Consider the following 27,945-nt stretch of genomic DNA (forward strand, 5'->3'; position numbering starts at 1 on the left):
TCTGTTGATGTTTTGTTCCGCTGCTAATGCTTTGTTGGAAACAGGAGTGTTACTGCCACTTCCAAAGGGCATACCTTAAACAGCATGCACTAATTTTTCCTCACAAAAAAATCCAATTATATTAAATTTTTCAGCATTTTTTCACTTTGTTTTTCAGTATTATTTAATCAGCTCTATTTATAACAATACATTTTGCTTCTAACCAGGTTGTTCATGACAATGCTTTTTTCATCAACAGTATTCCAAACTAAAAAAAACAGCCCAAACTTTACAGCCCTTTTTGTTTCCGTGCATTTTAGTGTCATATTTCCAAAGGCTTCATTACCCTCATTCCTACCATGAGAGAACAGAAAGCAGAGTAAACCTCTAGAAATTAAATCTTTGTCCTTTTTCATCAACCAGAATTTTTCTGTGACCACCATAAAGCCAACTTTTGACACTGGTGTATGATAAGTTAATAAAGCCTACTGTTTAGAGGACACTGAGCCTAAATACTCTATTACTTTATATAGGTGTCTATGCCTATGTATACAGAGAAACAGGGGCAAAACAATGAAGCTTCAGGGTTGGCTTCTCTGCCTAAGAGTAAACAGAAAACCAGACCCATGTTGTATTGTTATCCCCAAATCATCTTTATCTTGGCTTTTACAAGGCCCAGTTCCGGATCAACATATAAAAATTTCCAAGTGTGACACTGATCTAAGCCCTATGCCAGACAGGTACAACTAAAACAAAAATTAAATGTTAGTGGTTGTGACCAGTCCATTTATGATGTCAATTTTCATACCTCTGGTGAAGCTTGCAAGAGTTACAGACTGAAACGTACATATAGCAAAGCTTCATGGGGCATGAAACACTTTGGTTGCTTTGGTCTTTAGCAAATCTCTGGTGAGTCGTGCATTGCCTTATCCTTAATGAACAGGTTTTATGACATTATAGGATTACTTAGCCCACATACTGACATGCCTATAATTAATAATATAGAGCAATGCTGTCCACATATCCCTGTCAGCAAATAATTTGTAATCTGCTGGCATTTCTGTACCATTAATAGGTTAGCTGCACCTAGACAGCCAGACACATATTGTAATCCACCACTTTCAACCATGTGCAGTTGTCTCACAGGATGCTGAACAGCCCCAAACAAATTAGTTTATATAATTATCTTCCCAGTTTCTTCGGATTATGTCTTTTCTTTCAAAAGTCATGCAGGCTTTTCTGAATGTGAGCAATGTTTGCTGAATAGTTACCCTCTTGTATAACCTTCCAGAGCATTCAAGGAGTCACTCTGACAGTAATGGTGGAAACTTAGCAGGACTTCATTTCTACTACTGCATCTTAAGCTGCTGAGTGGATTGATTATTTAATACATTTAGCAGTTTTTGTAGACTCATAGCAACAACATGTAAATAAATGACTTAACATATTCACTTGTATCAGCTCCATCAGTTAACAGTGACTCAGCATGGGGTTTGACATTGACAGCAAAAGCACTAAGTGGCCAAATTCTATGGCAGCTAATTTGGTACTGCTTACAGCATCCTTCCATAAGGACTATTTATGCGAAGATTTCCTGGTTTTTCAGCAGGATATTTATCAGGAAGGCTAGAGGACACAGGAAAGTCTATTCTAAAAAGAGAAAAGTTACAGATTATGCATTTTCATAGCAATATTCTGCAGATGTTTAGATACACTTTCTTCTCTGCATTTACTATTTTAAAACAAGGTACATTACAGACTGTGCAAACACACACTTTTGCTTGAACCAGCACTAAATATTTCAGTTAAATGTGGGAACAGAGAATAATTTACTTAACTAGAGGCACAGCCATGTAAACACATAGTTGAAAGGTCTTTTGCCTTAAGTAGCCTGTTAGAGCTAAATTTCAAAATACATTTAGGTAGCTAAAAATGACATAGACAGTCATGAAATAATTTCAAAGTACTTATGTACCTAAATCACATTGTAGTCAATGGGGATTAGACACTAGGGCATCTTTGAATATTCCTGAAAGATATATACCTAAATGTCTAGCCACCTTTACATTTCCTCCCTAATATCCCAACTATATTTTGGACAACTTGTACTCCACACCCAAACACAACCTGTGAGACTATCCCTACTGCTAGCATGGCCATTCTGATCTGACCGAGTCAATTCACTGACCTTGCAGTGCCTTCATACTCTGAAACCCCACCTGTGGTTTGAAAGCAGCAAAGAGCCAGTGCTCTAGTGTGAGGAACAAGGGTTCAGATTCACTAGGAACATTTCCCAAAGAAAGAAAATATTTTTTTTTGTTGTTTGCTTCCTATCTTAGCAAGGTGAGCAGCCACACTGGAGTTCTACAAGTTTGTCTGCTACACTTTCCCTAACCCTGTTTCATCACAGCATCATACAGTTGAGCAGGATGTGTATTCTCTAAGGTTACAGTATAAAAGAGGTTCTTTTTTTTTTTCAAGTAGGCAGCCTTGGATGAAGTATCTAAGAAAGGGATTAAAGTGATCTGAGTGCAGAGCAAACTTCCTGCACAGATTTCACTAAGCAACAGCCTGCATCCTTTTTGTTCACCCTTGACACTGAATGTTTTATCTTCCCTTTTTACATGCTCCATCCTGCTTTCATGAGCTTGTTTCAGAGAGCACCTGCCATGGTGAACTACGAACAGGGAAAATATCATGGATGTAGCTGTTCCTGACCCACTGATGGCTTCTCATTCAGGGCCAATTGGCAGTACAAAGCGTCTTCAAATTGTGACACTGTTGAGGAGCGAGATAGGTGGTGAATATCCGTGCAAGCTGGAAAGCCAGCAACTCTTCAACAATCACCTGCAGTCAGAATGGGTTACAACAAAGGCAAAGGAGGTATTAATAGCCATCTAACAGGTTTCAGCTACAATCCTTGGAGCTCAGTTATCAGAAACCTCTGCAACTTACTATTAATCACTGTGTGATGTTTCCTGACAAAGATTAATAAACCTGTATGAGCATACAGGATACCAAAGGCTAGGAATAGGTAGACATTAAAGACCCATGTCTCTGCTGCCTTGCATCTGAAGTAATCATTTATAGCCATAAAGCATTACTGAATTAGCGGGCAGTAAATGTTTAATCAAGGAGAAGGTAAGGACCCAGAATTTCTTCCATTTATTTACTTCCCTGAAAAAAATTAAGGGGCAATGCTTATAAAAGACAGATGTACAAGATTGCAGGAAGCTTTTAAAATTCTCCCTCAGCCCGCTTATACAAACAAATGAAAGGCGAGACCATGAAAAAGCCAGCTTTCCAGGTAACAAAATGTTTCTTCCTTTAGTCAGGAACTTGAAAGGCCTTCTTGTAAAGCTGAAAGCTTCTTTTATTTTCACTTATCCTGACAGCTAAAATGAATGATGTCCATCTTCTTGGGTTAGTCTCTTCCCCCTCTCCACTTTGCAGTGACATGTTTTGTATTATCCACTCTGATTACACAGGTCCTGCTTTGCCCCACTGAACACCTGATTTCTTGTCTTCATCTATGGACAATAAGTGGTGAAGTGTTGCTTGCTCCTGTCTGTTTTTTCTTTTCATACTTGGATATTTTATTTTACTGTATTTCACACCTGGTACTGACTGGCATCCTGGGTAACAGCTTAGCTTCTTTACCCTTTGGATCCCCTCAGTGGGACATGTGAAGTGCCAAAGAACTACTTTAATGTCTCCTCTAAGGAGATAAAACCTGTGCCGTCATGCTATCCATCTACATAACATGCCTTTACCCAAAACCTCATAAATCCATTGGCTAGTTGTACTCACATTTGTGTGGCAGCTGTCTCAAAAATAACTTACAAATTTAATGACACCAGAGAGAGAAAGAGTTAGAGAAGGACCCCAGTGTGCCTCACTCTTAGAAGGTAGCAGCAAATCCAAAGAGGTGGTGCTGCTGTAGGAAACCAGGCTTCATTGCTTCAGCTGCCTAGGAGATCATGTTTTAAATGTCAGTAGGCATTAAAACGCTAAACAATAAAGTATTTGCTGAACTACTACAAGTGACATGGGGGGTTGACTATAAATATGCTGTGTTTCTCTGACTCATTTCTGTACCATACAGGGTCCATGGCAGTGTTTTGCAAATGGAATGAAAGGACTCAGAAAGGGGCATGACAGCCATAACCACCAGCAACCGACCCAAGTACAGCAAAGATGGAGTAACACAGAGCCTCAGTGGAAGCCCAGACACCTGCAACCAGCTCCTGAGACTTCAGCTGCCAGTTCTGGTGCATCCCATGAAGAACAGTGAATCAGATGAGCATAAGACTTTCAGTATTTCTTTAAAGATTGGCCTTGGCATTTCTTTTACATAAGTGACAGTAAAAAAGCAAGAGTTAGACGGTTTAGTTTGACTGAAAATGAGCCTGCACGAAAGTCATACAGAAGGGAAGTCATACTGCTTAGAATGGACCATTGGTGATGCTGTTGCAGAGATGGAAAGCTCTTTGAGAGCTTTGTTCTGGATAATAATTGTTTTGTCTTTTTTTTTTTTTTTCTAGAACCAGATGGGGATTTAAAGATTAGAGTAAAACTGCTGTTGTTTGGTCTTCTGAAAGAAAGCTTTGTTATGAAGACTTTGGTTTCCTTCCTTTTGGCCTGACTGGTTGCTTTCAGTGTCCTTGGAGGGGAGGGTCTAAAGCTGTGGCTGGTCTGAAACTGCACTGAACACAAAAGTTGTGGGGGAAGAAGAAATAACATTTTAAGGACCAGGCCAGTGAACCAAAGCTGACAGTTGATGCAAGATCTCCTTTGCTAGAGGTTGTACAAGCTCAAAGGAAGACACAAGCCTTGCTATCTTCTACTTAAGGGAGGGAAGAACAAGGGGGTGTGACTAGCAATACATTGTATGAATAAGGTGAAGGGAAGACAAGAACAGCTTCACTGAGATTATTCTGACATGTCGACCAGCCATATGTATAGCTAAGAAGTTTCAAATGATGAATGATGGTTCTTGGGCACTCCCACCTTAAAACAGTCAGCTGATTGTCCTGTTTTGGGGTTTGTTTGGGTTTTTTTCATGTGTAAGACCAAAGACTAACTGGGATACAGGTACTGACTTATTCTTCGGATTACTCCTGCAAGTCAAGGTCTGGCACACATGTAACACTCTTGTGCAAGGAGTGAGTAAGATACTTCCTACCTAAAGTAAACAGACAAACTGAAGCCCTTAAAAATAAATACAATAACCAGGGTCATTATCTCATTCTATATGTAAGCTCGTCTGTGGGTAAACTCCACTCTGCTCTGGTGTTTGTGGATGGTGTGTATCCATTAGTGCAATGTCCTCCCTGTAATTCTTCTTGGTAGTATCAGCTATGACTACTGACACTGCCCAGTCTCGGTGGCCACCTCCTTCATGTTGTCTGTTATCTAAAGTGCAAAGGACATCAGAAGACAAGGTTCAGGATCCTTTCTGTTTGCTCACACACACATCACAAAGGAGCAGTTTTCTACTGAAACCACAGCAACAGAATTCCTTGAAAGATGCTGGATATTGTTGTGCCCTCTGTGGCCTCAAGAATATTGGTTTCCAATCTCTCCCATCTTCTTTTAGGAAGAATCAGTTATCAGTCTCCTAAATAAACTGTCAGTTGTGGGTGGGGAATACCAATGAGCTAAGATTTCCTAGCACTGATTTAGAAACTAGTGTCTTCTGTCATGTTTGTTCCCCTAAACTTCTCAATCATTCACACTTGGGTTTTGGTCAAATCATATCTAAGGGTGACAATGAAGGAAGTCATAGTACAAATTTTTAATTGCAAGGCCTTGCCAGGTAGACCGTTGTGGCTGAAAGTTGAGACATAATAAGAAAAGGATAGCAAAAACTCTGTGAAATTGGGGTAGTTTGCAAATTAAAGTTACAGTTCATTTTTCAGGCAACACAGGTTGTTATACATGGCATGAAAATGTGAATACAAAGGATTTGTGTTACTGAAGGAGGAATGTTTAAAGCTGCCTGTGCTTTGGTCCACCTCTCTGAAATGAAGAACACAATATCTTGTCTGGATGGCTAATCCATTACTGTTGGTAAATGACTGGAAGCTAATTCATGGAAAAGAATATCAGAAGTTTTACTGTGCTATACAGCAGCAGTCTTATTTTCTTACTAGTCATTCAACTGGCTTCCACTCTACAGCAACTTTTCATGGCCATGCATCAATGAATTTCACATATTTACACTCTGTGTCCTGCTCAATATGAACTATAAGAGCAGACATGCTGTGGCAGCACAGCAGCAGTGTTCTGGTAGGGTATGCTGTATGAGTTTATCCTGTAAATTCTTGATATGATTTATATTTCCCAAATTCTGTATGCTCAGGCTCCCAATGGCAACCTATATACAGCATGCAAATTTCAACACCTGTGCTCTGCAGACAGATAGGTTTATTAATAATGACTTAAGTCTTTTTATTTAAAGAGAATGGAGGCATGAATTTGCATGCTTTGATGTCTGAGCCTCATTCATCTTGTGTGTAATTTGTCTGTGAATTTAGTGTTCTGTGAGAGTCAAGGGTAAAAAGCCTGTTGTCCCTTTGTTCTTTTTTGCTAGCATAAATCACTGATTCCACATATAATACTGGGTATATTTCTCAGAGGCAAAGAGTGTAACTAGCTTTTTTGCCGTTATCTTCTGACTCTACTGATACAGTTTCCCATATCATGCTGCGTTGTCAGAAAATGAATGAAATGATCAGAGATTAATATTTAAAATTCTACTTTGTCCTGAGTTTTGTAAAAAGCTCTGTTTATAAGGATCAAAAATGCAGCAAAAATAACTAGAAGGGTCATCACATATGGAAATTTGCAATTAAGGTTTCTCTTTCATATTTGGGCAAAGAACCACAGCAATGAGACACCCCTCCTTGTACAAAGCCTATCCAAAGTACTAAGCATTACAGCCTTCTTGCCAGCTCCTTTCTCTGACAAAAATGGCCTGTCTGATCTTTTGGTCTGTGACACTCAGACTAATCTACATGACTATATATGCCAAAGTCCCCACACACTAATGGACATTACAGGTCAGCTTGCACATAACCTTTCAGATCTCTGGGCAAGCCTGTCCTAAGGAGTTGTGCATGTTTTGCTAAGCTAAAGCTTTCTGAATTGCATTTGGTTTATTTTTTGCCATAAAAATTTGAGGAACTACTTTGACCTGGAGAAGAAAAACAGCAACCTCAGCAGGTAATATGGTAAAAGATGTGCATTTAAAGATGTTTTGATAGTCTGCCATTCAGATAAAAAAATAGATATTGAAATGAGATAATTGTTGAATTGGGATGAATGAGAAGATTTTGCACGTATGAAGAGACCGGCTTATTCACTGAGAACCAGGCTGTGGTTTGTAACCAAATGCTACATGTGGCTGGCTATTTAATGGCAAAAGGTCTGCTCATAATCTTCCTTGGGCTTCCTGGGGAAAATGGTCACACTTCAAGGAATGAATTAATCTCACATCTTTTAATGGTTACTGATCACTTCTTGCTAAAAGAAGTGCTGAAAGAAGCCTTAAATCAGGGTAACAGTTAAAAAATGGGGGAGGAGTTTTTAAGGAAATAGTAATGCACCATTTCATCTTCTAGGAAAACAAGGAACAAACAGGTCTCTGATTAGTTAATATTTGGTGTATATATTTGCATATTTTTTCTGTGAAAATGTAACAGCATAGAACAAAACAGCACACTTATCTAGTCTTGCGGAATATCACACATACATCCATCATGGCTCAGACCAGCCACTTCAATCAGTTTGAGGACCACCCTAACCAAAACATCTCTGAGGGAGCTGTAGAAATGCAAACTGAATTAGATTATGCTCTAGGAAATGAAGGGTCTCTTACTTTGTTGATGAAAAATACTGTTTGAAAGGAAAAGGTAAGTTCAGTGGTTTAATTAAGTTTTATTTATGTTATTTAGATGATGGCACTGGCTAAAACAGTTGAAACTTCCAAAATAGGCATTGGATAGCTACTAACCAAACAAACAAAAACAAAACCAAAAACCAAAACAAAAACAAATCAAAAACAAAGACAACAAAACCAAAAAACAAGAAAATAAAAATGGAAAAATTACCTGCAAGGAATGAAAATGTTAATAAATTGTAGTATTGTGTTACAGTAGTGTAGCTCACTACAGATTGTATTTACAGCACTCACACCTATTTTATGCTGTTGGTTTCCCTCAGGAACATTTGGCTTTTCTCAGACACAGCTGAGAAAAGGGATGTGCCAGGCAGATGGAGTGAAAGACTCCCTCTCTCCTTTTGTATCATCTGGGCCAGTTTGTCACTTCATGTCATGCCTTTCTTTTAAATGAGAAGAGCAAATAAATATGGCATTTTATACAAAGAGTTAATTTACATGAGGAATTCTTCAAAATATCTGGCAAAATAATGAATAATATGGGTTTTCTATCAATGTATTGCTTTTTGGAAGAAGGTGTAATATCTGTTGTTCATCTATCAGAGGGAAGTCTTTATTGCAGAGACCCACAAACTTATCATGATTTTGGAATTTGAACTTTAGTTCTGAATTTCCATAGACGTGCAGATCACATTGGAGAGTCCCATAGGAGAGTGGGATTCATAGAACTGGAAGTTAATGAAATTCTTTGCTGCTTAGTCCTGAATACATCTGCAGGATTAGTTTGTTTGGTTCCTTCTTTTTACATTCTGATACTCAGCAACAGCTTGACCATGATTAGTTTTGCATTTCTTGTATTATTGAAAACATTAGTAAAATATTCATTAAAGGAATTTTTTAAAAAAAACATCAAAAAGTATGAAGTTTTTCCATCTTAGTATTCAGTTATCTTTATTTCTGGCTTTGAAGAAATCTTCCTGAATATATCTAGAATATTAACTCTTGTTATCAGCATGAGTTTCATTATTAGATATCAATATACATTACTAAATACCATGGGAAATCAATATCTTGTTACACCAAAATACTTTATTTTTTACAGGCCTGTAGTTGATTTCCCACTAACTCCAGCAGAAGCTGTTTATCTTCACCAAGTGCTAGAGATCACCAATGTCATTTGCAGTTCCTTTTCTTTATCCTTATAATGAATTCCAGTTCATAGGGGTGCCTTAAAAGAGGTTTAAATATTGTAGTTTACAGTGCAAAATTTGCAAAGGTGATAAATAAGAAAGGAGTGGGGAGAGGATTGAATTTCTAGTTTCTGTCTTGACTAAAGCACTAGAAAAACCAAGAGTACACTCTTATTAGCATAATTCAATACTCCAGAGAGTAATGGCAATTGCATTTGAATCAAGTAATTTGTAAGGCATTAAATGAAACTAGATCTATACAAAAGTGCATAAGATAAGAGGGCTGTTACTGGATCAGACCAGCCAAGGCTTACTTTGTGAGGGGTTTATGGGGAAGAAAAAGCTAACTTCTGCAGAAATGGTACCCCAGCTCCTGGGGCTGACACAGTTTCCCTGAGTCCTGCGCAATTACAGTTGATAGATGCTGTGTCCCTCTGTTATGGAATGCAAGGACACAGTAGCACTTTGGCTACCCTGGATTTTCTGCTGTTTCCCCCTAAGCCCTGTGCGTAAAACACCTTTACTTTACCTGGGCTTAAACGTGCTAAGCAAGAGAGGCAACAAGCCACAGCAAATACATCGTTGGTGGCTAAACCAGGAAGAGGAGCTGGAACCGAGAATCTCCTGACTTCTCAAATTAACTGTGAGACAGAGGAAAACTTCTACAGGAAATACTTTCTGCTGTCCCAGATTATGACCCTCACCGGTATAAGCTATAGAAGCAAAAATAACTGCTGATAATGATTTTTCTGTTCTTTATTATTAATGCTGTACACCCAGGGCTTCATATCACTGTCCATAGTATATTGGTGATCCATGGGGTCAGGCGGCTCTTAATCGGTACTTTTGGCTGCTTCAAAGCTCTGGATTGCAAAGAAGCATCTAGAAGCCCATACATGACAGCTGGGAATAATTCCAGTTGTTTCTGCTCTTCTTACAAAGGAAGAGGAGGAAAAACAAGACCAGTGTTTTGAAAGGGAATGTCAAGGGAAAAAGGAAAAGGAGTAAAGTCTCTACAACATCATGCCTTAAGGCACAAGAAGAAGAAAAGGAGCAACATGCTGAAGGAATTGTTCAGGGAGACAGAGCAAGGAGGGCATGAGTTAGAAGACAGGAGTAAAGAGAACATGAAAGACAAACTGACTAGTGGAGAAAACTGAAGAGAAAAGAACGCAGCTATTTTTGCAAAAATAAACAGTCTTAAAGACAGCTGCAAATGAAACCCTTCTTTTTCAAGCGATTGCCTGAGTTGTTATTGTTATTGAATGAAAAAGCCCTGTGACAACCCTAGGTAAACATGTCCAATGTGCTATGTGAAATGCTTTGAACCTTTTATGCCTAGAATTCAGATGGCCAGATGGGAGACGTTGGATGTAATGCCTTTTTTAAACAGCTAACATGTCTTGTGAATATGGTGTGATTTCAGTTTCCTGCTGTTAGCTCACAGTACTCCCTCTACAGACTTGGCTTGAACGCATTCTGCTATCACATCGTTTTGTGTTGCAACATCAGCACAGGCTTTGAATAGTTCTGTACTTGGCATTCTCAGAAGTTATCTCTTAATACATTTTATCGAGTACCTCTCCATCAAAATCAGACATAATTAGTTACTGGCATCCTTAGTTTGGGTATAAAAATAAATCTGCCATTTTAAGCAATTGTTTGAATATATAATCTCCATATAGAGTGCTCACTACAAGAGGAACATTCCGTGGAAGGTCCCTGCACATACGGTCCAAGCCATGATTTAAGGCAAGCGACTTGTCCTTAGTGAAACCTACCAAAGGCAGCTTCTAAACAATGGCCAAAAAAATCTCATTAATTCAGCAAGTCTATTTCTAATATTCAAGACTGACCCCTGTAGCAAGGGCAGGAGTAGAGTGTTAGCAAGTGAGGAGTGAAGTCTTCTCTTTCTATCACAGCTCCTTCTCCAGGTCTTTCCACTAGTAATGTCTAGTTTGAGGCAAACTGAGAAGTCTGTAAATGTTGAACTGCAAAGGTAAGAAACTCTATAAGGAACTTAGAGGTGATAAAACAAAGTATTTAATTGTATTAATTACTCATATAAGTTTAAAAATGTTTAGCTCATACAAAGGGTTTGAATGGTATCTGCTAGAGGAAGGAACTTTAAAGGTAAAGCAAAATTCTGTTTCTCTCTGCAACAATGTCTCTGAGAAAAGTTTTCTTCAGTATTTTAAATCTCTACCATTCAAAGCCTTACAAAATGTACCTATTCCAAACTGAAATAAGAGTGGAGTTTCAGAATTTGCTTGGAGTTTGTGGGTTATCTGAGACATGGCTAAATGTTCAAAAGTTATTTACATCATTTATTTGGTGGAAAATGGGAGTAGAGAATTGGGACCCTCAGTACAAGACGGACATGAAGTTGCTGGAGCGTGTCCAGAGAAAGGCAACAAAGCTGGTGAAGGGTCTAGACAACAAGTCTTATGAGGAGCAGCTGAGGGAACTGGGGTTGTTTAGTCTGGAGAAGAGGAGGCTGAGGGGAGACCTTATGGCTCTCTACAACTACCTGAAAGGAGGTTCTAGTGAGGTGGGTGTTGGTCTCTTCTCCCAGGTCACTAGTGATAGAACAAGAGAAAACAGCTTCAGGCTGCATCAGGGGAGGTTTAGATTGGATATTAGGGAGAATTTCTTTACTGAAAGAGTGGTCAGGCATTGGAACAGGCTGCCCAGAGAGTTGGTGGAGTCACCATCCCTGGGAGTGTTCAAAAAACGTGTAGACGTGGCACTTCACAATATGGTTTAGGAGACATGGTAGTGTTGGGTTGACGGTTGGACTTGATGATCCTAGAGGTCTTTTCCAACCTTAATGATTCTGTGATTCCTACATTCAAATTTCACCTCTGTTAAAAACTCCTGCTCTGATCCTGTGTGATTCTCTTGCCTTTTGCCAGTCTCTGTCCCCCTATAAACAGGAAGAAACAAGAAGCTGCATCTCAAATGATAATCACTTGTATGTAGACTATAGAAGTGTCATGACATGGAGTTAATTATTCAGTAAAAGTCTTTTTTTTTTTTTTTTAAACCAAATGCTTACTTCCTGAATACTGCATACCAGACTTTGCCAAATAAGATGTCACCAAATAAAACAGTAACCAATATTGCTGCAAGAAAACCTCCTCAGTTTGTCTGTGCAATAAATAAAAGCAAAGTAGTTATCTTACTTTCAGCACATCATTTGTATGCTTTTTTTCCCCAGGAAAGTTTTCCTGTTTTTTTCATTTCGTAATGTTTATGACCTTATCTCATGTAGAACATTTGTATGATTAAATTATAATTTATTCTAATATTAAGGGCCAAATTTCTGCATAGTTTAGGGCTAATATTCTGTTAGCATACTGTAATTAGTAACGACCTCTGTTACCTTACTGTGAGGTGAAAGTTTTTATTTAGCTTCTTTTATGTGAGCTTTTCTTGCTAAGGAAATGTGTGGGCATTATTAATACGTGCAGATAGTATCTCTTGTAGTATAGCAATGCATGCCAGGAAATGCCTGTCAATGAGAGTCAAAAGCTGCTCTTGGATACAAACCAGTATTTAAATTTACATTATATTAATAGCTACATCTGACAACAGTTGTCTTGGAATTAGTGTCACTGTCAGCTGCGTGAGAACAAAATATGAGGGAAAAGAGTGCTTCTGCTTCATTCAAACTGCAATCTGATAATGTTGCAGCAGGACGAGAGGTATCATCAAAGTAACTTCACCCTTTATTGGGAAGGGACCCTCCTTTGGACCTCAGGATTTTACTTCATGCACCTTCAGGGTTGCAACGGAAGCTGTGCTTGTTGAAAGCAACAGCAGCTCCAGAAGCCTACTGATAGTGTCTCTGATGAAGGTCTAAGCTCTACTGAGAGATGTCCACACTTTACAAATATGTTAGACTACAGATGGTCCAGCTACCTGGAATGGCTTCAATCCCGAAGCGAGAAAGGAATGAACCAGAGCAGGTACAATGCATCAGGTTCCCTGTCTAGCTTAAGCACATGGTGTTGGGCTGCAAAGTCACAGGCAAAATTGGGAAACTCTCAGATAGGCTGTATCTGGAAAAAGGCATTAGTCCCACTGTGTGCACAATGTTTTCATTTCACAACGAAGTTAACTCTTCACAGGTCCCACTGAATGACTGAAATCCAGCTGGTTTTGAGGTGTGTTCACATTCTACATTCTCATTCAGTACGTAGGGATATTTGGTTATCTGTAACTGTATTTCCACGTTTAAATTTTTTCTAAGCTGGAATGAAACAGGAAGACTATGTTTCTGTGATTTCATATATTGCCGGAACATTTTCACAGATTTAATGAGGACCACCTTTCTCTGAGGGCTACATCTTCAGTTGCTTTGTAAGGGGATCACTGGGGTAAATAAAATTTTTATTAAAGGGACATAGAACACAAAGCTTTTTTATTTCCCGATCTCAAAACTGATAGGAATTTGGTATTGAATATTTGTAATAATGCCATAGTATGCACAGTTAGATGCCTGAAGGTGAGATTAAAAAACCAACTGTGGAGTTTTTTTGGAAAATGGTGAACAATGGAGCGACTTGGGATGAAACAAAGTGGTTCAAACCCTTGGAGAAAGGAAGGACTCCAAAGGGGGTGTACTGAGTGCTTCTTTAATGGGGTATATGTAAAGAGTCATGAGGAACCACCTGCTTCCTATGTTTGTCAGTTTGTTGGGGGAAGAGGGTACTACCACAGCTTACCTGATGAACCCTTCCTCTCACTACGAAGGCTGGGTTGTTTTTTTTTGTGGGTGGATCTCCTGGCTGGATTTTGTTCTTTTGTAACAACGATTGAGGTCCAGGTCATATTTCACTTTTGCACTGTTTTCTAAAATGTCAAGGGACGGATACTACTGTTTATATGTAAGAGCAAGAGTTGCATATATGGTCCACCTGGCAAATCTTTCAGAAAATGGTCTTGCAAACAAACCTCTTGTTTCTTTTCTGTGTGCAGTAACACTGCCTCTGGTCTCACACTGGCAGAATGGTTGCTGTCCTTAAACTGTCTTGTACTGATTTTCACTTCAATGCTGAACCATTATCTGTGAGACCATACTTTAAGCATTATGTGTTCAGGAAAAATTGTCAGCAGCTTGTCCTGCTATAAGACCGTAAGTTCTTCCACAGACTTTTTCAAGGTGACTTTTCTCCTATTAATATACTTACTTCATCAGACCTATGGACTCTTGCCTATCCTATTTCTGAAAGTAATGCATAGCTTGCTGAGTCAGGGAGTAGAAAGAAGGACTTTGCCTCCCTAGGATATTGGCAACAAATAATGGAGCACCAGGCTCTGGCGCAGTCAACCAGCCATGGCAAACACTTCTTGGCATTTGTCAATCCTTCTATGTTAAAGCTATGAGTAGTTTCAAAGCAAACTTTTTGCGTATGTGTATCTATGGTCCTGTGTTCCCTGTGCATGTGCAGAATACTTGCCTGTGCATACAACCATTGCATCAATGATCAAATGATGGATGTATACCAGATACTAATGTATATACTTGTAATTGTAAAAAGGAAACATTGAAAAAATAGTTTATTTTCACTAGATGTCTAGACAATGATGTAGTGAGCAGAGTAGGTTCAGAAGCATAAGAACTAGCTTGAATCACAGACGCACCTTATTTTGCAGACTCTAACTTCTTTTCAATTTCCATTTTCAGATTCGTGTTACAGACAGACTGGAAAAAAAAGTCGTGTCAAATCATGGCATGAAAAAAGCTATTCTTGTGGTATTTCTGATCAGGATGGCACCAGACAACATCAGAAATCTAAAAATAAATCTTATATTAATGGCATTGACAGCACTTATGTCAAACGTAAAGATGTTTGGATAAATTTCAGATAAGCATTTGTGGGTTTCAATTCTGCTTGAGCTATTAAGTCTAACAAGATTCATGGACAGCTTTATAGTAATTATTGTAATGCTGTGGCTCTGTATATACTTATCAGATATGAGGCATAATTAGCCAGTGCACTTTGTAACAGCAAAGCTATTAGTTTCTAAGCTAAAATTAATATTATGATACTTCCCATATGTTTTAGATTTCATCTTAATGTTCTATTGTCCTCTCCTTTGTTTTATTTGCAAGTTAATATAGGCAAAAATAGAGAAATGCAGACACCTAGCTGCCTAAACTGTGTAGAAGTTGCAGGCTTGTGATAAAAGAAGGTCATCTGACATGTATGCTTTTAGGCATTTAATTTTGTCTTGCAGGTGTTTACTTTTGCAATGGATCCACAATAGTTTTCAAAGTAACGTGTGAATCTTGGAAACTGCTGACTTGACTAGTGCTTTGTCTCCAATACGCTTAGATCCCTCTTTTACTTGTCTGGACACTGTTTAGAAGTTACTTCAAAGATTTTCTGCTCTCACAGTTCACATTTTCAATTGCTACCAAACATTTATACAGTTACAGCTTGGCTCTGTGGCACTACGGTTTCTTCTGAGCTGTTTTTCTTCCCCTGCTGTTTCATGCAGTTAAATGCTGTGACAGCTCCATGATTTAGCAAGGGTCTCTGAGTTTGTGGCAGAGCCTAGAAGGAGGTCCTTGTGTAGAATCTCACACCAGAGTCCCGTGCACTCACCCATCTATACTTTCACAGCTTTCTGAAAAGTTAGTTTCCCAGGGGCTTTCTCCTAAACCTTAAAGAAACAAGACCCTGCTGAATAATGTGTTAATGTTTGGAATAAAGTGAAAGATCTATTATTTATAGGCTTGGGGTATTTTTATAAAAACTTCAGAGAAGTGCCCAAGATAATTATTTGAAAATACAGTCAATAAAAACAGACTAGAACCAACAACCATCCCTCAAAATATGACTAATTAAATAGATGACACTATGCAGATGCAGAATCTGCCAAACACACTGAACAGTCCCTTTCAAGCTGTGGGTCTAACACAAAAAGCTTCCTAAAATGTGCATACGTATACATATTCATATATGTATATATACATAAAAAGACAGTAATGAAGACATCAGCCATTAGCATTTAACCCCAAGACAGTAAGAAGAGCTTATCTGCTACTGCTTCATTTCATAGCCTTGATTGGTTTTGCTGTCCTGTGGTCCTTTGTCAACCTGACACCTTGTGAAACAATACGCAAATCCAAAATTGATGTAAGATGTTACTAGTTTAGAGCAGTGACATTTTTCTTTCATGGAAATGAGTACATAAGGACAAGAGCAAGGGCAAAGCTGTCCTAAGGATGGGCAGCATTCAAGAATAAAAGCCACTTAGAAGCGTTCCAGCATTATTCCTGCTTGTTTCCTCTTTAAGCAGCCATGATAGAACCAGCGAGATGGCATTTAGAAAGAGAATTTAAAATAAATCTTTTATTTCCCCTGGAATTACTGAAGAAATTTTAAATTACATTTCAAAGGAGTTTAACACGTTTAGGTTGGTTTTCTTTTTTAAATATGCAGGACTGTTTCTGCTTGGAATATAGCATCTCTTTCAAGCTAACGTGTTGTTTAATTTTCTGGCTGTGATGCTGCAAAAATATGTTGCCTCTCTTTCTAGCTCTCTGCAGACATTTATCTCTGTAATACTAGCTGGGTTTTTTATTTATTTCATGATGTCATGAAATTTGTCCTTTTCCTCTATTAGGGTATTCATTTTTATGGTGATTATTTTCCATCTGAATGATCTTGAAGCTCATCTTTTTGGGAAAGGCCAGTATGACACAGTAGTACTCACGTAAACTTATTCTGAGAAAGTAAATGGTACCTTGACTTTGCACTGGCCTTTGGCATATGGCCAAATTTTACCTTCTGCTTCCACTTCCGCTTTGTAAAATGCTTCTTTCAAATGTTGTAAGGTGGTCAGGCCTAATAATGGATGTCTTATATTTTCTTTAAAGCCCAGGCAGATCACTGAAGAATTACTAAACGATTTGCCAGTGGGTTGTATTTTCTTTACAAGGCAGCGAACAGGCACATTTCCGCAACCAGGTGTGGCTGCCCCTACACATGGGCGTGCACTCGGTCACAGGGCATTTGGTGGAAGGAACCCTTTTCACATTCCTGCCTTTCTCCTCCTTTTGCTGTGCTCCAAGGCAGGGAGGACGGCTTCACTCCCCTGGGGAATCTGAGGCAGAGATCCAGGTCAGCTTGTTTTCTCACACTGGTTTCACCTTGTTCCAGATTGACCTTTTTAAATTAGTAATTGATAGTCACGGATCCTTTCTATTTTCTTTGAATCAATGGAGCTTGAGAAAAACTTTCTGACTACCTAAGGTTGCTCTGGATTTAACAAACTCTGTAACTGTTGTATCAGATTTGATACTAGAGTGAGAAATTGCCTGCAACCTACTAACTGCAGCTCACAAGGACCTCGTTACAAGCTGTCTCCCTCTAGCTGTGAAGATGGTGTCTTCTTGAATACTGAGGAGGAAGAAAGGGAATAAAAATAAAAAGGCTTGAAAAAGAAACATTCAGTGTGTTTTAATCCTCTCAGAGCTCAGTCTGTAACGCAGTGCATGGGGACTTCTGTGCACAAATCCTGTTAGCAAACAACAGGATTTATGTATGTAGTTCCCAAGGCACCACTTTCAAAATTGTTCTCCTTATGATTCTGCTCTGGCAAAATCAGTTCACAGTTTATAAAAATTACTCATGGAAATAAATCTTCTAGGAATATCAATAGTGCTTTGCCACTTTACAGTCTTTTTCAGATAGCTGTCTCAGAAGAGAGTTTTCTGACTTCTAAGACTCTCTGTCACTTGCATCCTTTTTTCTGAGTAAGCATTTTCCATTTGATTTCTCTGTGTTCACACGTTAGTTTCTGAAACTAGCTCGTCCCCCTCCATTCCTTGAAAAAAATATTTTTTTCTGTTTACACAAATATTTTTTTCAAATTCTAAATTGAATTTTCCTTTGTATTTATGAGAACTGGTCAAAAACAACTTTTACCAAAAAAGTAACTTGGTGAGGATAACGGGAATGTTTTGGAAAAGAATGCCTCTCTTTACTGATTAGCAGGAAAAAAGAAATCAATTTTTGACATCAGAAAGCTAAATTTCATTTTTAATTGCCAATAAATCAATCTTGATTTGGAATTTCTGCTTTCTTCAGTAAGAACCATTCAATTTAAAATTTATTATAATTTCAACAATATAAACAATTCTTGTTTCTTTGAAATTTGTTTATAGACTGCTCTGCAGTAATTCTCTGTCAGTGCTTTTCTGTCATCTTAAATTATGCAGATACGTTGTTTTTCTGACAAAGCCTCTTTTTCATTTTATTTATTCATCTTTTCTACACATATCACTGTTTAATCCATTCCAGTTCAACTCATTCTGAAAAGAGAGAGTACTGATGCCAAGAAACTGCATTAAAAAGTGCTGCCTCTTACAGGTCATGGGCTTGCGGTGAGCCAAGAACGCAGGATCTCTGAAGCTATAAATAACGCAGGAATAGTGGAATTTTTCCCCCATATCATACTAATATTGTCCACTGGAGTCAACATTCACTAACAGTTACTAATTGTTGAGGAATACTTAAGTGATGAAAGACATGAAGGGCTTTTATATTAGCAGACAGGAGATCTTAGTCTCAGGTCAGCTACTGATCTACTCTGTCACCTTTACTTCTGATTTATGAGCAATCATGTTAACACACCATTACTGACATCAGAGGTGGCAATAAAACAGGAATTATTAATCAATGTCATCCAGAACCTTCTGCCCCTGAGCCACCGTCCAGGGGACTACGTGGCTACGCCAGTATTGAGAGTCAAGGGCTGAAACTACCCATGGCCAGCTTCCTCCTTCTTGCAAGGGCATGTTGTAATCCTGGCTACAAATCCAGACACTGAGCGAAAGAACTGGATAACTTTGGTTATGGTGGTGACTTGATGCACTTTTGATGAATGGGGACAGGTAAGGGATTATACACATATGGGTTTTCTAGGTGCCTTGGAATGGCTCTGAGCCATGACTATGACTCAAGTTTTGCTATAGGGCACCCACTTTTGGACTTAATAGTCACAGAGTAAGGGACAACTTAAACAAATTAATGTTATAAGCATTGTAGTATATTTTAGCTGAAGCAAACCCAAGGCATTTTTAGGAAAACATGCCGGAGCAGTAAATCACAGAGGATCTCATAAATGTAAATGTAATGCCCAAGGCTTAACATTTACTTATTCTCTCTCCTTTTTCTTTTTTTTCTTCTTTTTTTTTTTTTTTTTCTCTTCTCCAAGCAACACTTCATATGAAACTTCACAGCATACCATAAATTTTCTTCCAACTAATAATTAACTTACCTCTGGCTAATACATCTTGCAGAATGACAGCATAGCTCTGCTAGCAGTACCTTAGGAGGACATAGTGATGGCAAGGTGCTTGAGACTGGGGATAAAGTTTATGAGTTTGACTATCCCTTCAAATTAAACATATTAAAGCTTGCTTGGAGGGGAACAGGTATGAATATTTAAACAACTAAATGCACTGCTGAATCTATTTAGAGATGTATTATGAAAACCAGGACATATGTTAGATGTTCTTCCATTGATCACAGTCTCTGAGCTCACAGCTACTTGAGCCTGATTGATCATGAGCCCTTAAAAAAACAATTTTAAGGCAGATGTAGAATATTTTTTTATTATCAAAACCCCATAAAGTATTTAACAGTTTTGTTGGCTGGATTTACAGAGGCTTTCATGGGGTAAGGAAAAGTTTTTTGTAGAGAGAGGCAGCAATGATGGTGGCAGAATTTGACAGACAGATTATTTGATTCATATTGGAGCTGATGGTCTTAAATGATAAAAAGAATTATTTTAAGACATAGAACACTTCCACTGCTCATTGTGTCCATGGAACAGAAAAAACAACTCATTCATGAGCAGCATTTTGTCACGGAAAGTGTATATAATAAGACTGGAAAGGAAGAACTTTGGAGTTACCATTTCCCTTCCCAGAACTGGAGCAGAATTAATCACTTCTTCACCTGTCTCATGGCTTCATAAATACCTGATTCCTTCTCTAGCTTCTTCAGAAGATCCCTTTCCTTGACAGATCAGAAGTGGGGAGAAAGTCTGATATGCCAAAAAAAGTGCCTTAGAATACTTCCTCATATCTACAGCCCTTGTCATTATCCTTCTGTTCCCAGAAAATTAATTTCCAGTGTTGATTTTCTTTTCCCTTCAAAAATGTATTGTGAAGACAGTTTCCTTAAACCTTCCTCTAAGTTCTCAGGAGCAAATACCAACATTTTCCCATATGAGGATGTTTTCGGCTGGTGCATTGTCTTCTGAGAGGTCCTGAAAGACACTCCATGCCTTCTATTCCCACCACTGTAATCCTAGCTCTGGCTGAAATGTGAGGACCGTCATATATCCTCTAAAGACAGAGCAGAATCCTCTACCATTGTATGCACTGAAACTGGGGTCAGACCCTGCAAGCTCTTATTAGCAGTAAGAAGACTGGAAGCAAGCCCCTGGACCCCTAATCCCAAGTATTTCCTTGCTAGTTGTTTGACCTATTACCTTGTCATGAATCTATGCTGCAGTAAAGCTGAAAATCTTTGTTTAAGAAAGTACATAGGTTACCCTTCAGAAATAAAAAGCCAAACCTGTGGGTCAGTGACTCCAATTTCACTAGGCTCCTTAACTTGATGAAAAGCAGCTCCTGATTGAAAGGAACACCTAGAATATTAACAACAAAGAATGACACTCCAAGTAATATACCTGGAGTGGAAGGTTCATGGGAACAGATAAAACATACATGCGATGGGGTGCCATCATTTGCATTGACTCAGAAACATCCATAGATTCTACATGTTAGAAAAAACCTGGGACACTTCAGGAATCTGAAAAAATAGCTCTTATTTCACTGGTGATTATTCTGTTTTGCTAATAATCTGATTAGACATAAGAAGCAGCAAAGAATCCCAGTCTATTTTTATGTCCTAATTTCTCCTGCAGGTTAGCTAGTGTACTGTGGGAATATGTCAGCCCCAGAATTGTGGTTATGAGATCCCATTTGCATTCTGGATTGGCAATCACTCTATCCCACCATGCCCAGAGGCATCACCAAGTCAAAAAATATAGCAGTGAGGGATAATCCTTCAGAAAAATAAGTGAGCTCCTAGATAACCTAACTAATTTCTACTCACACGATTCCTGCACGACAGTGTGCATGCTGGAGAAATTTTAATCTCAGGGGGCCCCTTGGAGAAGCTTGCATGTGTAAGTTAAATAGGCTTACAGACTACCACAATATTCCCTAAAGGGAAACTGCAGGATGAAGAGCTTACAGAAGAACTAGATTCCCATGGAAAAAGTTGAGAAATCCCCTTGACAGATTGATAAGCTGAGAGATGTTGAGTGAGAAATCACTTAGACCTCATTCAGAGTAACAGTAGTTAAACATCAGTTATTTATATTTCTCTCTGTGACCCACTGAAAAATTCTTTGTGAATAGTTTGTGTGTGTCAGGATTGTATTAATAAATTATTCATTTTTACCTATATGTGTACTTGTGCTAATGGTAATTTTAGGACACCTGGCAAACCCTACAACATTCTGCTGCAGGTAAATATGTAGTGGAGTACTCTTACAGTATGCACTGCTGTATTGCACTACCACCAAATTGCTTGGACCACTGGGTAGGTGGCAATGCAGAGTGTATACATAATGTTTTCCACTGAGTTTTATGGTCCTTGGCAAGCAGCAGGACAGTGGAGATATTGTCTGAGCCCAGGCATCTCCTGGCAAAATTGTAACACCTTGTTTTCTCCTCCCTTCTTTGCAAAGATAATATCTTTTTTAGGCTGCAGGAAAGATAAGCCTTAAAAATATATATCAAAATATGTCATCAGAATAAATGGTAGGACATCTGCCTTTGCCCTTAACAAAACATCTGAAAAGCCAGTATGTCCATTATTTCACTGTCAACTCCAGCACCACAACTAAAGATGCACAGCATTCATGCATACTGCAGTTTGTATAGCTGCTATTAGTATTGTTATGACAATTAACCTTCTTGATTCCAAACTCAAGATTTTATTTTCGGTTTCATGAAATGGTTATTAATAATCCATGTGTTTTCCCCTAGGGTAAATCATGTGGGTTTGTTAAAGCCTTTCATATATGAAAGCAATGTATTTTTTATTGAGGTTCAGATTCAGTTAAAATTACACCCAATACAGAAGGAAATATGCACTCCTGCAGGATTCTGGCAGAGGTACAGGCTGTCCACATGAGACTTTTTTTTTTGAGCTTGTTAAATTAAGATCTGAAGCTTTATGGAGAGAGGAAATCTAGACCAGATCTTTTCTGTTGGAGCTCAAGTGAGAAATAAATTTCAGTCCTTTCCCAGGTCACTTGGTGCATTTTGCTGTTATAGGTGTTATGGCATTGTCTTTAGTCAGGGCAGCCACCTGCACAGAAGACCGACCATATGACCAAGAACACTATATGCTTAAAAGGGAACAAGAGGATTTTACCCTAGTACCTACACTGATTTGTGATCTTGGTCACATCAAAATTTTTCTCCTTTTGATCTGGGAAAATACATGTCCCTGCCTAGCATCGAGATGCTGGGTATTTGTAAAGTGTATGAATGTTTCAGAGAGAGGTTGGGATGTAGGTGAAGTTCAAGAAACAGAGCCAGGTAATGCAGAAAGAAAGTTGATGGAAAGAAAAGAAAGGAAGATGAGCTGAAATGAACAAGAGGGTAAGCCACTAGCAGATCACAGAGAAATAGAGGCATTATTTAAAACAGAATACAGTTTAACTTCTTAAATGTAAATTAAGAAATTAAGAACTGAAGTGGAAAAATAAAATGAGACAGAAATACCCAATAAGAAAATGAGACAGAAATGGAAAAATGGAACTAGAAAAATAAAAATAAAAGTATAGTTTAGTGTAATGAAAGACGCATCATGTTTCTTTATTTTTACATGATTCTGCTGCTGATGCTGGGGAAGAAGGAGAGGTAGCTATTTTATACGAGGATATAATAGCAATATGATAGGTATCTCTTGACTGTTATTAAATGAGTTTAGATGTGCTGTAGAATGAGCTCAGAGTTTTCCTTATGACTCCAAATCCCTGTCTGGATCGGAATTTTTTTTTTATAATGTTGGTGACTGTGTGTAGATTCAAACACAAAGATAAATCAGAGGAAAACTGACATAGTGCCAAGAAATCAGCATGTTCTATCTAAAACAAGTCACCCATATTTTGGAAGGAAAAAGAAAAAGTGTCTTACCAATGCTTCTTAAATTTCTCAAGTAATACTTAACTTTATTGAGTTGTTTCTTTCTTACATTATCCTTCCATCTCTTCCTCTGTATGGATATCCTGTAGGATCTGATGGATGTCAACAAAGTCAGTGCCAAGTTGCAGAAGACCTGTTTTAAAAGAGGTTCTGAAGTGTCAGCCACATTCATACCAAAGAATATAGTCATCCTTTCCTTCTCCTTATCTTGTTGCTATGCAAATGAAACTGGGAAGCATAAACGTTACCTGGAATTAGTTTTAATATTTCATCAGGTTTTGGGGAGCATTTTTGGTGCTTGCTTCTTTTGCTTCAGCAAAGCAACTCCTAACATTAACAGTGTCATCTTTCTGCCCTTGAATATTTCAAAGGACTTAAAAAGTTGTCTTGCAACAATGATTACTGGAAGAGGTAACTGTAGATGGTGGTAACAGCTCCAGCTTCATCCAGTTTATGTTCTTCATCCTAACCTTTCATCCTACTCACTTCAGTGATCCTTTATGGGATGCAGGGACCTCTATGTCAGTGTCGGGCTCAGGAGTCAGTAGGAAATTTGTGGTTGCTGCTCTGTGAAAGCCAGCAACACCAGTCATGGGCCACTTACTAGTCAAGTTTTGTCAAAATTTGCAGTACTTGTTCCCTTGCTGTCTTTCATTGTGCTACATGCCTAATAGCATATTATTTCCTGTAACATTGTGAACGAAGGGCTAAAAGTGTAGGTTTTTTCTTTGGTTGGTTTTTTTCTCCAATGCAACATGGACCCACCACAGCAGATCTCACCCACCCATGCAATATTTCTAGTAGGAGAACATTTATCCTCAGTAAGATGAGTCATTCTGCCATTCATTTTGCTTCTCTTTTTTCCATATTTATGCTGAATCCAAACCCAAAGGAAACATTTACCCCTCACTCCCAATTACCGTCTTGGAAAGACAATAGAAATGATAAATTTCTGGTATTGAAAAAATTCAGGGGATTAACTGATACAATAACATTAACATTAGAAATGAAAAAAAAAAAAAATCCCTAGGTGAATACAGTGAGAAGAAATTGCAATGACAACCAATGGAAATCTATCCCTGCATCCACACACTAACTTTAAAAGTCTCAGTTGACCAAAGAACTGACATACCTATTAAAATGTCAATCTTATGGAAAGAAAGGTACACAAAACCAAATTACTGTTGTACCCTATTCTCATAAGATTTTTTAATGGGTTTTAGTGAGGCAGAGAATTCTAAATATAATATATTCAGTATCTGCTGTTTCATATGTGGAGATTATAAGACTAGGAATTTCATGTTGCAGTTATTAAAAATAATTACTAGAAATAATATTAATCAATGCTTACTGTTAATAATTAGTAGCACTATTGAATTAATTTTCTGGGGTGCACAGTGTTATTCCCTTCAGACTATCCATTATTTACCAAAGTATTTATGTGGCTAACTTCTACATAATGGACAAACTCTGAAATCTTTGCTTCTTCCTCACAAACCCACCTTAGTTTTCTCTGTACTTAAGCTCGGCAAGTTGCTTCTCATCAAATCACTGTGTTCCTGGAGTTTGCACGACAGTTGGCAGGTAGTGCTTTTGGTGGCTTTTGCATTTCATTCACAGCTGGGTGTTTTCTCCATGCTAATAGTACCACAGCGGATGTTTCCTCACCAGCTGGTTCAATCCTTTGCCACGGGGGTTTGCCAGTATGAAGGAACTGTGGAGCACCAGGAGACCCTACATATGAGACCCGTGAGGATGGAGGAAAAATAAACACCAGTGTTTCACCTGGAAACCTGGGTAGTAGACCTAACTGATACTTAGTCACCTTTCTTCACCTTATGAACTGCTCAAAGGAACTGTATAGTTTTTGTGATAGGGGGAAAAAAAAAAAGGCACATTAGTCTGTTTAGGTCAACAAGAGTTTTAAAACTGATGTAGTGTGTTTCTGCAAGGTTGAAAGATTGGGCATTTGAAGCCTAATGGTAACAAGAATTCCTCCACATTAGGTACTTGTTCTCACATACTAAGATTGCTGATCTTAGATTTATTCCACAATTGTATAGAAAACAGCGATTTAGAGAATGTTTTACAGGTTTCAAAACTTTACAAGTTATAATTATTCTTTCTTTCACTTTAAGGCTGGTTCTATTATAATTGCAAACATTTCTCTTCCTGTCTTTTCATCTGTCTTTTGTTTTGAAATTACACTTTCTTCTTTCCCTTCTGAGAATGCAAGAAGCATCATATGCAGACAGCAGAAACTTAGCTGAAGCCAAGATGATATATAGAAATATAAAATGTGAGAAATGGCCAGAACAATGGCAGAGTGCCCTGTAAATCTGTGCAGAATATCTGTCACAGACCTGGAAAACTGCTGAAGCCATAAGACATATATCTTGGCTTGTAACTTGATTAAAACACTAATGGCAAAATTCTGCTCTCAGAGCTGAAAAATAAATGGCTTTGTGTTGGGGTTTTGTGTTCACTGCACATTCAACCCTTCCACTGACAGTGCGAGACCCTCACAAGGGCTGCACATCAAACTTGAGTGTTGTGTTGGCTTTCTAATGAAGATGAAGAAGAAGATGAAGATGAAGATGATGGAGGTGAAGGTGAAGGTGGAGATGAAGACAAAGATGAAGATGAAGATTCATCTGTACAATAATGATGACTTCTCTGGAAGCACACATACACACAGAAACTCTCTTCCTGAAATGTAGCACTTTGTCAGAGCTCTTTCCGCTTCTGTTTACACTGGTTCTGGGATCTTTCTTTCAACACACTGGATATGCCAAAAGTAAGTCTAATGAGCAGGGTGTGCTGCATTCAATTCCTGCTACAGCATGACTGCCTGGAAGGGCACAGACATGCTGTGGCATCCATGGCACTGTAACGGAGTAACTCCCTTATGGTTTAACCTTGAAAACATTGCTTATATCCCTGTGCCTTATTTTCCCTTTCCATAGAATGAGTGTAACGATACAGACCATTTTTCAAATCAATGGCTGAAAAGTTTTATAAAAGAGCTCCTCTCTTTCCAGGTGAAGAATTCTTTGCTATAAAGGATAACTATCCTAAGTGCTCTAACATCCCCTAACTCTGTCTTGAAGTTGGCTGTGCCATTCAGTGTGAAGGGTTTAATTTTTTAAATTATTAGCAGAAAAACATTGGGGAATAATTGCTGACCCTTGGGATTAGTTTCCTTTCTTTTACAGCCTAATCCTTCAATATTAAGCATGAAAAAAGTCCTTCCTCAAACTTTTCTATGTGACTGAACAGCATTTCTGTGAGTGAGAGCCAAACGATACAGTCTAAAGCCCTTTGAAACCGTTGATCTGACTTGGCACTCAGCTATTGTACCCTTGTCGTAGCAAAGAGCATAATGCAAGCAAAGCCTTTCCATGACCATCTGACTTCCTTGAGTGAAGAAAACAGCCAAATCTGCCTTATTGAAAGCCGAATGATATCCTTCAGAGATTACCAAACAATATCATTTTTCTGATGTCTAGCTCTTCTCCTTTTCAGGTAGCAGTGACAGCAAAAGCCAGGAAAGGATTTTTTCATGAGGGATTGCAGAGGTTTTCTGCTGCTCACATCTCTTGTTTTTGCATACTAATCTCCATGACAAACTGTGCATGATTCTGCTTCTGTTGATATCAGTGATGAAACTCCCACAGATTTTAGCTGGAACAGCATCAAACCCTATTTTGCTGATGTTTTGAAAGAAAAATCCTATTTTCTCATAAGATTCATGTATAATTTCTTGGCCCCTTTCCTTCACAGCCTCTGTCTAGAGCCATGAAGACCTTGTGGGAGCATAATTTATAATACCCCTGTTACTGTCATGGCAAAAATTCACAATGTCAAAGTCCCAAGGACTGTATTGTTACAACTCTCAAACAGCTCCCAGAAAGAATACTACTAAATGTCACTGAAGGCCTATGACAGGTCATGAGGAATCGCATGAAGAAAGAACATGTCTGAATCTCTACCTTTGCATGTGTTTTCTACTCTTTCCTTATCTGTTTGAGTAACCTTTGCTCTTCAGAAACCATTAAATCATTGTTCTGTGCCTAATATTTCCTTTGGGAAAATGTGCCAGAATATGGCACAGCTCAAATCCCCGTTTTACCTAAATGTCAAATCTCAGCTCCTATTGCCACACTTTTTTTTTTTTTTTTTTCCCTGTCATTCACCATGGTTCCTGCAGGGAATCTGGCTTCAGCCTTACCTACCGTAAGCAACTGCTGTAAGGACTCCATCATAGAAAAAGCCACTAGCCAGTAATTCACATTTGCAATGCAGGCAATGTGCAGAAAGATCCCTGTCCCCATTGCTGTCCTGACTGTACTTCAAAATTCTTACGTAGTTAAAGAGGACATAAATTCATACATGCATGGCATGTAGCTTCACATTTCTTCTGAAGAAACAGTTCCATCGGAACATCAAATAAATACCTTTAATTTTAAAACTAGACTCCCAAGAAAAATCCTTACTCTGTTATGAGCCCTATTGGCCTAATAAGTGTGAATTCAAGTTTTTCTATGTAGAATAATTCTTGTAAGGAAGTTCCTGTATGGAGAATAGGTTTTTCTCACTAACATTAACTGGGAAGA

Source organism: Phalacrocorax carbo, chromosome 3 (assembly GCF_963921805.1).
Source record: "Phalacrocorax carbo chromosome 3, bPhaCar2.1, whole genome shotgun sequence".
Classification (NCBI taxonomy): domain Eukaryota; kingdom Metazoa; phylum Chordata; class Aves; order Suliformes; family Phalacrocoracidae; genus Phalacrocorax; species Phalacrocorax carbo.